Genomic DNA, 12,888 nt, shown 5'->3' with positions numbered 1-12,888 from the left:
ATCCATTAACCACAACGCGCTGCTCCCTATTATCTAACCAGTTTTTGACCCAAGTGCATATTGTGCTTCCAAGCCCTGATTCTTGTAGCTTGTAGATAAGTCTCATGTGTGGTACAGTATCGAACGCTTTGGCAAAGTCTAAAAAGATTACATCCACGTCTTTACCCTGATCTAGGTTTGCGCTTACTGTTTCATAAAAGCCAAGTAAGTTGGTTTGACAGGATCTGTCCTTCATAAACCCATGTTGATTTCTTTAAATGACCTCATTGACTTCAAGGAACTTCTGAATACTATCTCTTAGAATACCTTCCAATACTATCCCCACTATAGATGTAAGACTAACTGGTCTATAATTACCTGGTTCAGCTTTACTTCCCTTTTTGAATATAGGCACTACTTCCGCTATACGCCAGTCTTTGGGAACCATACCTGATATAACTGAATCCTTAAAGATCAAAGATAGCGGTTTTGCCAGTTCAGAGTGAAGCTCCATTAGAACCCTTGGGTGAATTCCATTGGGCCCTGGTGATTTATTAATCTTTAAATGTTTTAATTAGTCACAGACTACTTCCTCGCTTAACTAAGTACCTATCAGTGGGATATTCTCATTATTGAGATTGTGTGTCAGTCCCTGAATTGGGTCCTCTCTAGTGAATACTATTGAAAAAAACTCATTTAGTGTGTCCGCTATGTCATTATAATTTTTGCTTAAGACTCCCAACTTGTCTTTTAAAGGGCCTATACTCTCCTTCTTTAATCTCTTGCTATTAATGTAATTAAATAATTTTTTGGGATTCGCTTTGCTTTCCTTTGCTACTAGTTTTTCAGTTTTTACTTTAGCCGCTCTTATTTCCTTTTTGCAAATTTTGTTACATTCCTTATAGTGCTGAAATGACTCTGCTTCCCCGTCAGATTTGTATTTTTTAAATGCTCGCCTTTTCTTGCCCATAACTTCCTTAATCTTTTTGTTAAGCCACATTGGTTTATGATTTTTATTCCTTTTTTTGCTGCTCATAGGAACATATTTGAGTGTATTTTTAGCTAGCAGGAATTTTAGTACCTCCCATTTCTCCGTAGTATTTTTTCCTAAAAACAAACCTTGCCATTCAATATCCCTGAAAAATACCCTCATCTTTTCAAAATTTGCTAAAGTTTAGAGTCCTAGTTGAGCCAGTATAGGGCTGTTTATGGAAACTGATATTAAATGTGACCATATTGTGGTCGCTGTTTCCTATGGGTTCCCCTACTATAATACCTTATACCAAATCCCCATTGTTTGTTAATACCAGGTCTAAGATTGCATTGTACCTAGTTGGTTCCTCAATTAGTTGGACTAAGTAGTTATCATTAAGTGTGTTTAAAAACATATTGCCCCTAGCAGTATCACATGAATCCTTTTTCCAGTTTATCTCTGGATAGTTAAAATCTTCCATCACTACTATGTCTCCTACTCCTGCTGCTCTTTCAATTTGCTTTAGTAACAATTCCTCATCAGATGCGTTGATACCAGGCGGCCTATAGCATACAACCAATACTAACTATTTTATTCCTTTTTCCCCGCATGCAATTTCTACCCATAATGTCTCGACAGTGTCTACAGTCCCCTCCTGAATATATTCCTGTATATCAGGTTTTAAAAACGGCTTTACGTAAAGACACACCCCTCCACCCTTTTTATTTAGTCTGTCTCTCCTAAACAGTGTATAGCCTTCTAGATTGACTGTCCAATCATGAGATTCATCCCACCAAGTTTCAGTAATGCCTATAATATCATACTGTTTGCTTGCTGCAAGTATTTCTAGTTCACCCTTTTTACCAGTAATGCTTCTGGCGTTTACATACATACAACTAAGATAAGTATTTTCCCTTGCGTTAGGGACATCTTTCACCTTATGTAGCAATGATGACCTGTAATCGTCATTGGTTAGTGCTTTGGTAAAATCTCTTTTAGTACCCATGTTAGTAACCTTACCGCCTGCTCTTACCCTCCCCCCAACTTCTCCCCCATTTCGTTTACTACCGCCATCCCCACTATTCTCACTGCATGACCCATAGTTTCTAGCTAAACCCTCCCCCCAGGCTCCCCCAAGCTACACAAATGTAGAGAAAATAGTATTGAGAGTCTTAACTGATATAGCAGGAGATCTCTGGGTGAAGGTCCAACGCGTTTCGTCTCTAAGACTTCTTCATGGGGTAAGTGACAAGGTACTACAGAGCTCCTATATATACCCCCCTAATTGGGAGTTAAGTGATGACATCATATCCTTTCTATGTTAATGCATATTCATTAAAAAAGTCACTCCTTACTGGAGCACATGTTTAATACTTATTAATGGCCGCCATTACTGTATACAGCATAAAATAAGCAGTGTAGATTACTTAATAACAAGGTTTGGGCATTAAAACAGATGATTCCGGAGAGGTGCGGTACTTCCGCCACACTTCCGGCGTTTAGAAAGTTCGTGTGCGCATGCTCGCCGTCTTCTCACAGTTCCCCGCTTCCGGTTGCGCGTGTGTGGTGCCGTGGTGACGTCTTTGTTAGGTCTGTCTCTGTGTATTTCCGCCTACATCTTATTGGTTGCTCGCGTCATATGGTCTCTCAGTACCGGAACTGGCATGTTGTGGAACGCACAGGTAAGCCGCATCACGTGACCCGGAGTCTCAGCTTTGTTTTGTAGTCATGGAAACGTTCTCCCCGTTCTCTCATGGTGTTTTTTGTTTTTTTATACATATATTACCCGGACGTGGTCACCAAAAAATAAATAAAGATATGTTTAGAAGGTTTTTATGTTACAGCGTTTTACACTTGAGAAACGAAGATCATATATTCATGAAAATCATATACTTGTGTTTATGTTCGACATTATACACACCTATACATATTTAGCTATATGATGTATATTCTATTATATATCAAATCAGACAGAATTCTTATGATAAAGTATAAATCGTTTATAGGGATAGAGAAATAGATGATAAATATAAAAAAATTATATATATATATATATATATATATATATATAAAAATATATATAAAAAAAAAAATATATATATATATATATATATATATATATATATATATTGTAACACTGTAGGGGTGCAAGGCGCCTCTTCCTGGGGAATATGGCAGCACGCATCAGCTGAGGAACAACACAAGTCCAGTTTCTGGTACAACTGGCCCCGGCCAGTTTTATTGAAACAGAAAATAAAACAAACACCAAAAGAAAATAACTTGCCTGTCCGGCACTAACTAAACACAAGATGTTCCTAACTATCACTAAACAAAAAAACACAGAGTTCTCCAGTAAACACTGTATAGCTCACTTGTATCAGGAAGTGTGTTTCTCTCATACAGATCCCTCCAGTCTTCCCAGGCAGTCTTCCCATACTAATCAGGCTAGCAGCCCTATAACACTCTTACACAGCTGAAACCCTGATTAGCCCTCTGTGAGGCCAAAGACCCGAACTGGGCCCAATGTCTAGAACTCGCCTTATCTCTCTCTCAGAGCCTTTACCCAGCTTTTACAGCAAACTGAAAAGGTTCTGACAAAACAAAGCATTTTTCCTAGAAGTTTTCATTTTCTAAAACATGTAAGACAAGAACCTGGGACAAACATACCTGCCCTCAAACACTATCCCAGTGTTCTTGTCACATATCCCCCTCCCCTGTTTCGACCTAGGGGCCGGAACACTTGTAGCCCCCAAACAGAAGATGCGAGACAATGCATCTGCGTTGGACAATTGTGTTCCCGGTCTATGTTCGACAGTAAACTTAAAGTCCTGCAACGCTAGAAACCATCTAGTTATACGATCATTCTTGCCTCTTTTTACATACATCCATTTTAAAGGGGCATGGTCTGTCACTAGTCTGAATTGTCTACCCAAGAGGTAATATCTCAAGGTATCTAGTGCCCACTTAATGGCCAAAGCCTCCTTTTCCACAATGGCATACCTTTTTTCATACTCATTGAGTTTCCTACTCAAATAAATGATAGGGTGTTCGTCCCCATCTCTGGTTTGGGACAGCACAGCCCCTATCCCTACCTCTGAGGCATCTGTCTGTACCACAAATTCTTTTGAAAAATCTGGTGTTATCAATACCGGTTGTGAACACAAAGCCACTTTTAACGCTTGGAACGCTTTTTCTGCATCAGGGTTCCATTTCACCATATTTGACTGCTTCCCTTTGGTAAGGTCTGACTACGGCACCGCCGTGGTCGCAAAATTGGGAATAAACCGTCTATAGTACCCAGTTATTCCCAAAAAAGCCCTTACCTGTTTTTTATTCACTGGACGAGGCCAGTTTTGAATAGCATCAATACTATTCAATTGGGGCCTAATCAGACCTCTGCCTATGGTGAAGCCCAAGTATTTGACCTCCTCCATTGCGAGGCAGCACTTCTTTGGGTTAGCAGTTAACCCTGCCTCTCTGATTGAGTCCAGTACTGCTTGTACTTTAACCAAATGGGACCCCCAGTCTGTACTGTGAATTACTACATCATCCAAATAGGCAGCTGCATATTTTCTATGGGGCCTGAAAATTTTATCCATCGCCCGTTGAAAGGTGCTGGAGCCCCATGCAACCCAAAGGGTAACATCTTATACTGGTACAGCACCTCCGGAACCGAAAAGGCTGTTTTTTTCTTTTGCGCCGTCAGATAAAGGTATTTGCCAGTAACCTTTGGTCAGGTCCAACGTGGTGAGAAACCTGGCTGTTCCCAGCCTTTCTATAAGTTCATCCACACGGGGCATGGGGTATGCGTCAAACTTGGACACCTCATTTCACTTACGAAAGTCATTACAGAAGCGTATGCTACCGTCGGGCTTCGGGATGAGAACTATGGGACTGGACCACACACTGTTAGATTCCTCTATGACTCCAAGTTCTAACATGGTTTTAACTTCTTTAGAAACAGCTTCTCGCTGAGCTTCCGGAATCCTATATGGCTTTAAATGGACCCTGACCCCTGGTTCTGTGACAATGTCATGTTTTATTATGGTCGTTCGGCCAGGCAGCTCTGAAAATATTTCCCTATTTTGGATGAGAAATTCTTTAACCTGATTTTTCTGATCAGCTGATAATGTCTCTGACACCTTCACTGCGGGAAGCAACCGAGGTGAAGACACCGAAGGGCAAGGCTCCGCGGACAGAGACAACCTATCTTTCCAGGGTTTGATTAAGTTAACATGATAAATTTGTTCGGGTTTTCTCTTTCCCGGCTGGTATACTTTGTAATTAACCTCATTCACTTTTTCCCTAATCTCAAATGGACCCTGCCATTTAGCTAGGAACTTGCTTTCCACAGTGGGTACCAAAACAAGAACTCTATCTCCAGGAGCAAATTCCCGTATCTTGGCACTCCGGTTATATACCCTCTGTTGAGCACTTTGGGCCTGTTCCATGTGCTCTCTGACAATAGGTACCACGGCTGCAATCCTATCCTGCATTTGTGTTACATGTTCAATAACGCTTTTAGAAGGAGTGGGCTGTCCTTCCCACGTCTCTTTGGCAACGTCCAACAGCCCTCTGGGGTGTCTACCATACATCAAATCAAATGGAGAAAACCCCGTATAGGACTGAGGAACTTCTCTGATGGCCATTAACAAGTAGGGCAACAAACAATCCCAGTTTTTCCCGTCTTTATCAACCACCTTTTTTAACATATTTTTTTAATGTTTTATTAAACCTTTCCACCAACCCATCAGTTTGGTGATGGTAAATGGACGTCCTGAGGTGAGTGACCTTAAATAATTTGCACAATTCTTTCATGACCCTTGACATAAATGGAGTACCTTGGTCAGTCAAAATTTCTTTTGCTATTCCCACTCTACTAAAAACCTGCACCAGCTCCCTAGCTATCGCCTTGGTTGTGATAGTGCGTAAAGGGACAGCCTCAGGATATCGAGTGGCATAGTCCATTATTACCAGGATATACTGATGGCCCCGAGCGGACTTTAACAAGGGCCCCACGAGATCCATGGCTATTCTGTCAAACGGGACCTCTATAATAGGCATGGGAACTAGTGGGCTCCTGAAATGGGGTCTAGGGGCATGATACTGGCATTCAGGACAGGAAGAACAATATTCAGACACTTCTTTATAAACACCTGGCCAAAAGAACCTTTGTAAAACTCTTTCAGTGGTTTTTCTGCCCCTAAATGCCCTGCTGTAACGTGACTATGAGCTAAATCTAGTACCGTTCTCCGATAAGGCTGGGGTACTACCAGCTGTTCCACAACATCCTCACCCTTTTTGACAATGTGGTACAAGAGCTCATTACAGATGGCCATGTGGGGATACGTAACCCTGTCACCTGGTACCACAGGCTCCCCATTAACAATCTTAACATTCTCTCTAGCCTTTATCAAGGTAGGATCCTTTAACTGTTCAGATGCAAACAGATCCTTTTTTACCTCCAGGTCAGGCACGCTTTCGTTTCTAACCATGTCTCTGTTCCCAGCAAGAGGGTCCTCACTGGACTCCCCATCTGTCACTTCCCCAGCCAAACTGGCAGAAGGCAAAGGGTCAGAAAGTTCCGAAGACACATGTACATCCATACAATCACCGGTATTACCAACTGGCTCTTCACTTCTCACATCTGTTGATAAACGTGATTCCCACAGTTTCCAAAAATGAGGAAAATCCTTCCCTATTATGGCCTTATGCACCAAGGTGGGGACCAGTCCTACTTTAACCATTGCTGACCCACAACAAGTTTCTATATTCACTTCAGCAGTGACATAATACTGGGTATCCCCATGTATGCAAGTTACCCCAATAGGTATTTGCTGGACCTTTGAGGGGTTCACTAACCCAGCTTCCACGAGGGTAACTAAACTTCCTGAATCTAGCAAGGCCTCTACCCGGATACCCTCTAAGAACACATCACACATTTGTTTTTCCAGCTCAGGTGAAGGTACCACAGTACAGGCTAACCTAGCAAAGAAAGACATTCTGCGACATTCAAAGGCAGCATCACATTGCATGGGTTTTTGCATGACTGGGCAATTGGCAATTACATGACCTGGCATACCACATCTAAAACATTTAACCACACGATTATCAACCCATTTGGGCAACATAGACCGTTCTAGCCCCACTGGCCTGTCTCCAGGGCCAGTGTTTACAGTCTTTACAGCCTTGCATTCTCTTAACCTCCCAGCAACGTTTTCCCACGGAACAGTCTTACCAGTCTTTACTGAAGGGCGCTGTCGAGGATCTATGGGTTGCTGGGTGGTCATCAGTAGTTCCTCTGCTGCCAAATACCACTCTACCATGTCCACTAATTGGTCAGTAGTACCCGGGTTTCCATGGCTCACCCACTTGCGCAGGACCATGGGCAAAGATCTCAAGTAGCGGTCCATGGCGACTCTTTCAACCATCTGGGGACCAGTTAATGTCTCTGGCTGTAGCCATTTTTTTGTTAGCTGAATAAGGTCGTGCATCTGGGAGCGCGGAGGATTCTCCATGGCATACACTCAACGGTGCACCCCTTGTGCTCGTACTGACAGCGTGACTCCCAGGCGGATCAAGATCTCAGTCTTTAGTTTATCATAGTCCCGAGCCTCAGCAGGGCTTAAATCAAAGTACGCTTTTTGGGGCTCACCTGACAAAAAAGGTGCCAACAGACTGGCCCACTGCGCTTTTGGCCAGTTCTCACGCTCGGCAGTCCTTTCAAACATGGTCAGGTAGGCCTCCACATCATCAGCCTATGTCATTTTCTGCAGGAAGTGACAGGCCCGTATAGAACTAGAGCTGGTCGGAGCACTGACGGCCACATCTCCAATCCGGGCTGCAAGGCTCTGCACCACTTCTGGCCTATCTATCCTGATGCTGTTGCCTGTAAAGTTCGTCAACAGCTGCCTGCTGTTGTCTCCTATTTTCCTCCATTGCCACCTGCTGCTGTCTGTTGGCCTCCTGCTGTAGTCTCCAATTTTCCTCCATTGCCACCTGCTGTTGTTTCCTATTTTCCTCCATTGCCACCTGCTGCTGTCTGTTGGCCTCCTGCTGAGCCGCTGTAGCTTACAGCAAGGCTTTAAGCAGATCCTCCATGTCGACAGATTTTTCAGGCGGCTTTGTAGCTGCTTTCACCCAGGACATATATCAAACCCTCAGGGGTGAGTCTCAGTAACTTCACACTGGGCTGTATCTGCATAAACCACCGTTTTCTGCAGGCCTCACAAAGCTGCTGCTTTCACTTATGCGCAGAACGGCATGCTCGAATTCTCCACCAAGTTGTAACACTGTAGGGGTGCAAGGCGCCGCTTCCTGGGGAATATGGCAGCACGCAGCAGCTGAGGAACAACACAAGTCCAGTTTCTGGTACAACTGGCCCCGGCCAGTTTTATTGAAACAGAAAATAAAACAAACACCAAAAGAAAATACCTTGCCTGTCCGGCACTAACTAAACACAAGATGTTCCTAACTATTACTAAACAAAAAAAACACAGAGTTCTCCAGTAAACACTGTATAGCTCACTTGTATCAGGAAGCGTGTTTCTCTCACACAGATCCCTCCAGTCTTCCCAGGCAGTCTGCCCATACTAATCAGGCTAGCAGCCCTATAACACTCTTACACAGCTGAAACCCTGATTAGCCCTCTGTGAGGCTAAAGACCCGAACTGGCCCAATGTCTAGAACTCGCCTTATCTCTCTCTCAGAGCCTTTACCCAGCTTTTACAGTAAACTGAAAAGGTTCTGACAAAAACAAAAGCATTTTTCCTAGAAGTTTTCATTTTCTAAAACATGTAAGACAAGAACCTGGGACAAACATACCTGCCCTCAAACACTATCCCAGTGTTCTTGTCACAATATATACACACACACACACACACACACACACACACACACACACACACACATACATACATACATACATACATACATACATACATACGCACATCATATTTGTTTTCTATTTTTCACCGGGGGGGGGGGGGGGAGCACCAAACTACAACCTTCTTCAAGGCGACTGGGTTGAACTTACCCCTCTGGGTATAGTACCTCTACCTTTTGCCTTTTTAATTAGATTAGTGACTTAGGGGTACATTTACTAACATTTACTAGGATACTATTGCATTGTCTTGTCTTTAATGCATGGGTAAATTGAACAACTACTACTCCCATCAGCTGCACAGTGAACTAGGATACTATTGCATAGTACTGTCTTTAATGCATGGGTAATGTGGAACTACTGATCCCAGCAGTCTCTATTGCATTTGTTACATTAGCACAGCCTTGAATAACATAACTGCTTAATGTGGATCTTATGTTATAGGCAGCCTTTAGCCTGATTTATTGTTGGAGATTTGGGGAATCTGACGGCATGTTCCCCTCTCACTATTTGTTTGTTTTACATTTTATTGCTCACCTCCTTGGAAGGTGCTGGGCAATGGGGTGGGGTTTTAAACAGTGAACTTACAACTTACACATGTTTGTAGCTCATCATATTAGATGTTAGTAGGCTGATTAAACCTAGGCAGATTAATGCAGGGTGCAGAATTCTAAGGGTGAAGATTTACCATTTATTATCCAAGCACGGATTTAGCCGGGACTTAAACTGGATGAAAACTGAAAGAGAACATCTAACTCATACAGCAACAGATGAACTTCTTTACAACTTCAATTGTATGTACATATTTATCGCCCTGCACTCCCATACCTCCCAACATGACCCTCTCCAGGAGCGACAAAATGCTCTGCTCCTGGATTTCCCTCTTAATTAATGATTGCCATCACCTGTGCTGAAACACCTTTTTTATCCATTAACCTGTTCGAAACAGGTGTCGGAAATCATAAATTAGGATTAAAGTCCAAAAGCTGAGCATTTTGTTCCTCATAGAGAGGGTCATTTTGGGAGGTAAGCAATCCTTACTGTGAATAAAATGCAACCATTTTCAGTAAGGAACATTTGTAAGATCAAGATTCTATCCATAATCGCTAGCTTATCACATTCCAGAACCACTCACATTACCTTCATAAGCTTTCCTACCCAATTATGGTGGTCATTCCGAGTTGATCGCTCGCTAGCAGTTTTTAGCAGCTGTGCAGACGCTATGCCACCGCCCTCTGGGAGTGTATTTTAGCTTAGCAGAAGTGCGAATGAAAGGATCGCAGAGCGGCTACAAAAAAAAATGGTGCAGTTTCAGAGTAGCTCCAGACCTACTCAGCGCTTGCGATCACTTCAGACTGTTCAGTTCCTGTTTTTACATCACAAACACGCCCTGCGTTCGCCCAGCCACACCTGCATTTTTCAGGGCACTTCCAGAAAACGTCCAGATAACACCCAGAAATGCCCTCTTCCTGTCAATCACTCTGCGGCCAGCAGTGTGACAGAAAAGCTTCGCTAGACCTTGTGTAAAACTGCATCGGCAGTTGTGAAAGTACGTCGCGCGTGCGCATTGCGCCGCATGCGCAGAAGTGACGGATTTTTGCTTCATCGCTGCGCAGCGAACATGTTCTGCTAGCGATCAACTCGGAATGACCACCTTTATCCAACACTGTACAGTCCACACATAACCTACACATATTTTCTCTTTCTTCATGTCACGTTTAAATACAGAAAGGAGGATCACAAATTATATGTGATCTAAGGTGTGGTGATTACCTGCAGGAATAATCACCAATAATGTTTTCAAGTGACTGTATATATATTATTTTGTATTATTTCAGCCTAGATGTAACAAAATGGCTGATATGAAATGTCCTGCACTTAACCTCAATCCATCCAGGCTGAAGGAGATCTGCAGACCATAAAGTTTGAGATGACATGTGCAAGGACCAGACCAGAGGTTATAAATACTGATAAGAGGGAGATGACCAGATCAATTACCTGATGGAAGTAAAAGGAGTCCACATGTTTAGATAATGGAGCTGAAACTTTCTGGCTAGTCATAAAGCTGAAAAAAGGGGGGCCTGGACGGCACACCCTAATACTAGAGATTTCAAGAGGTGCTATCATGCTGAGGCTTCTAATACTATTCTAATAAAGCTGTCCAGGGGTGACAAGGTACAAATCCTCCCAGACCTCACTCTCTTTGAAGGAGATTTCAATGCCTTTGGGCTACATCTCCTTCCCTTCTCCTGTGCTTCTTTCTATCACCAACAAAATGTAAACCTGGTGTAGGTGTTTTGTCCAGCAGGAAACTGGTTAAAAATCCCAAGGGAGGGGGCCTGATGAAGCTGGAGACTAGGGTGGTCATTCCAAGATTGATCGCTCGTTATTTTTTTTCGCAACGGAGTGATTAGTCGCTAATGCGCATGCGCAATGTCCGCAGTGCGACTGCACCAAGTAAATTTGCTATTAAGTTAGGTATTTTACTCATGGCATTACAAGGTTTTTCTTTGTTCTGGTGATCGTAATGTGATTGACAGGAAGTGGGTGTTTCTGGGCGGAAACGGGGGAGTGTCTGAAGAAACGGAGGAGTGTCTGGGCGAACGCTGGGAGTGTTTGTGACGTCAAACCAGGAACGAAACTGACTGAACTGATCGCAGTTGCCGAGTAAGTCTGGAGCTACTCAGAAACTGCTAAGAAGTATCTATTCGCTATTCTGCTAATATTTCGTTCGCAATTTTACTATGCTAATATTCACTCCCAGTAGGCGGCGGCTTAGCGTGTGCAAAGCTGCTAAAAGCAGCTTGCGAGCGAACAACTCGGAATGACCACCTATATCTGTGTCTCTCATGAAAATAGAAGTTGTGATCTCTTGGGGACAGCTAGTATGCTGGAGATGACCTGAGTTATTCTGTGAAGCCCCCATGGCAGAAGTATCCAATATTCGTTTGTATAAGTGAATTAAGGTTTCTGTAAGTTTTTTTATTTCCTTTTCATTTATTGAGATTGCTGTATTCTGTGTGTGTTTTTAAAATATTCTTAATAATCTTTGTAACCTTTTTGGAACCAAAGCTCTGAAGTATTCTTGAAATTAAAATCCTAATTTTAGTTCTGATTCTGTTGTTCTTATTAACTCTAAGCCTGTGTGTGGCTCACACCTATCTATTTTTCTAAGTATTGCAGTGTGTGTGGGACAGGTAAAGCTAAAGACGCCTGCAACGTCCGTAATACGTTGAAAAGTCTTTGCTGGTGGCAGCTGAAAGTATTTAAATAATCCCGTGTGACAAAAGTGACCCCGTACGTCGCATGTGGCAGTTCTAAAATTGGCATATTTGTGGAATTGGCCGGCAACTTTGTCACACTTCACTTTCCCTTCCTTCTGACAATGGTTAATCAATGTTTAATCACTGCTGTGATGTGATATCATGCAACCCACCAAGAACCTTTGCAATTCAGTGGACAACTATGCAATAGATATCACCTAGCTGTGTGTTTCAATGCCTATTTCTCTAGAATCCATAAGAGATATTGGGGACAGATTAGCACGATGGGGTATAGACGGGTCCAAAAGAAGCCAGTGCACTTTAAATTTCTTCAACTGGGTGTGCTGGCTCCTCCCCTTTATGCCCCCTCCCACAGGCAGTTTAGAAAAAAGTGCCCTAAGGAGAGGATGCACACTCTGCAAGCTCCAGAGTTTCTCCGGCAGGGTCCACAGGATATCCACAGGATAACAATGGGATATGATGGAACGACGGCGGATTTGCACCAAACAGTCAAAGCTTTCCGGCCTCCCAGCATGCAACGGGCCCGTCCATATATCCCCGCCCCCTGTCTCAGGCAAATCAGTTTTTTGTTTGGTGCGGCAGGAGCCGATCCATGGTCAGAGGGCTGCTGGATAGTTAGCAGCCCCAAGATTTCTTATTTTATTTTTATAGTCTTACTGTTTTTTGAGTGATCTTTCTTAACAGCATCTTATATGCATATTGGAAAGAGTCGCTCCAACAACTCTCCGCCGGGTCGCGACAACACTTACCCACGAGTACAGTGCTGTTTC

At 43.1% G+C, this 12,888-nt stretch overlaps 1 protein-coding gene across 1 annotated transcript in view; it reads right to left on the bottom strand.

Annotated features, from left to right (window-relative positions):
* Window positions 1-12,888, bottom strand: part of LOC134936129 (complement C3-like) — an 828,079-nt gene that overhangs the window by 418,803 nt on the left and 396,388 nt on the right. The window lies entirely within an intron of this gene.

Source organism: Pseudophryne corroboree, chromosome 6, assembly GCF_028390025.1.
Source record: "Pseudophryne corroboree isolate aPseCor3 chromosome 6, aPseCor3.hap2, whole genome shotgun sequence".
Lineage (NCBI taxonomy): Eukaryota > Metazoa > Chordata > Amphibia > Anura > Myobatrachidae > Pseudophryne > Pseudophryne corroboree.
This window is presented reverse-complemented; position numbering and strand designations above follow the sequence as displayed.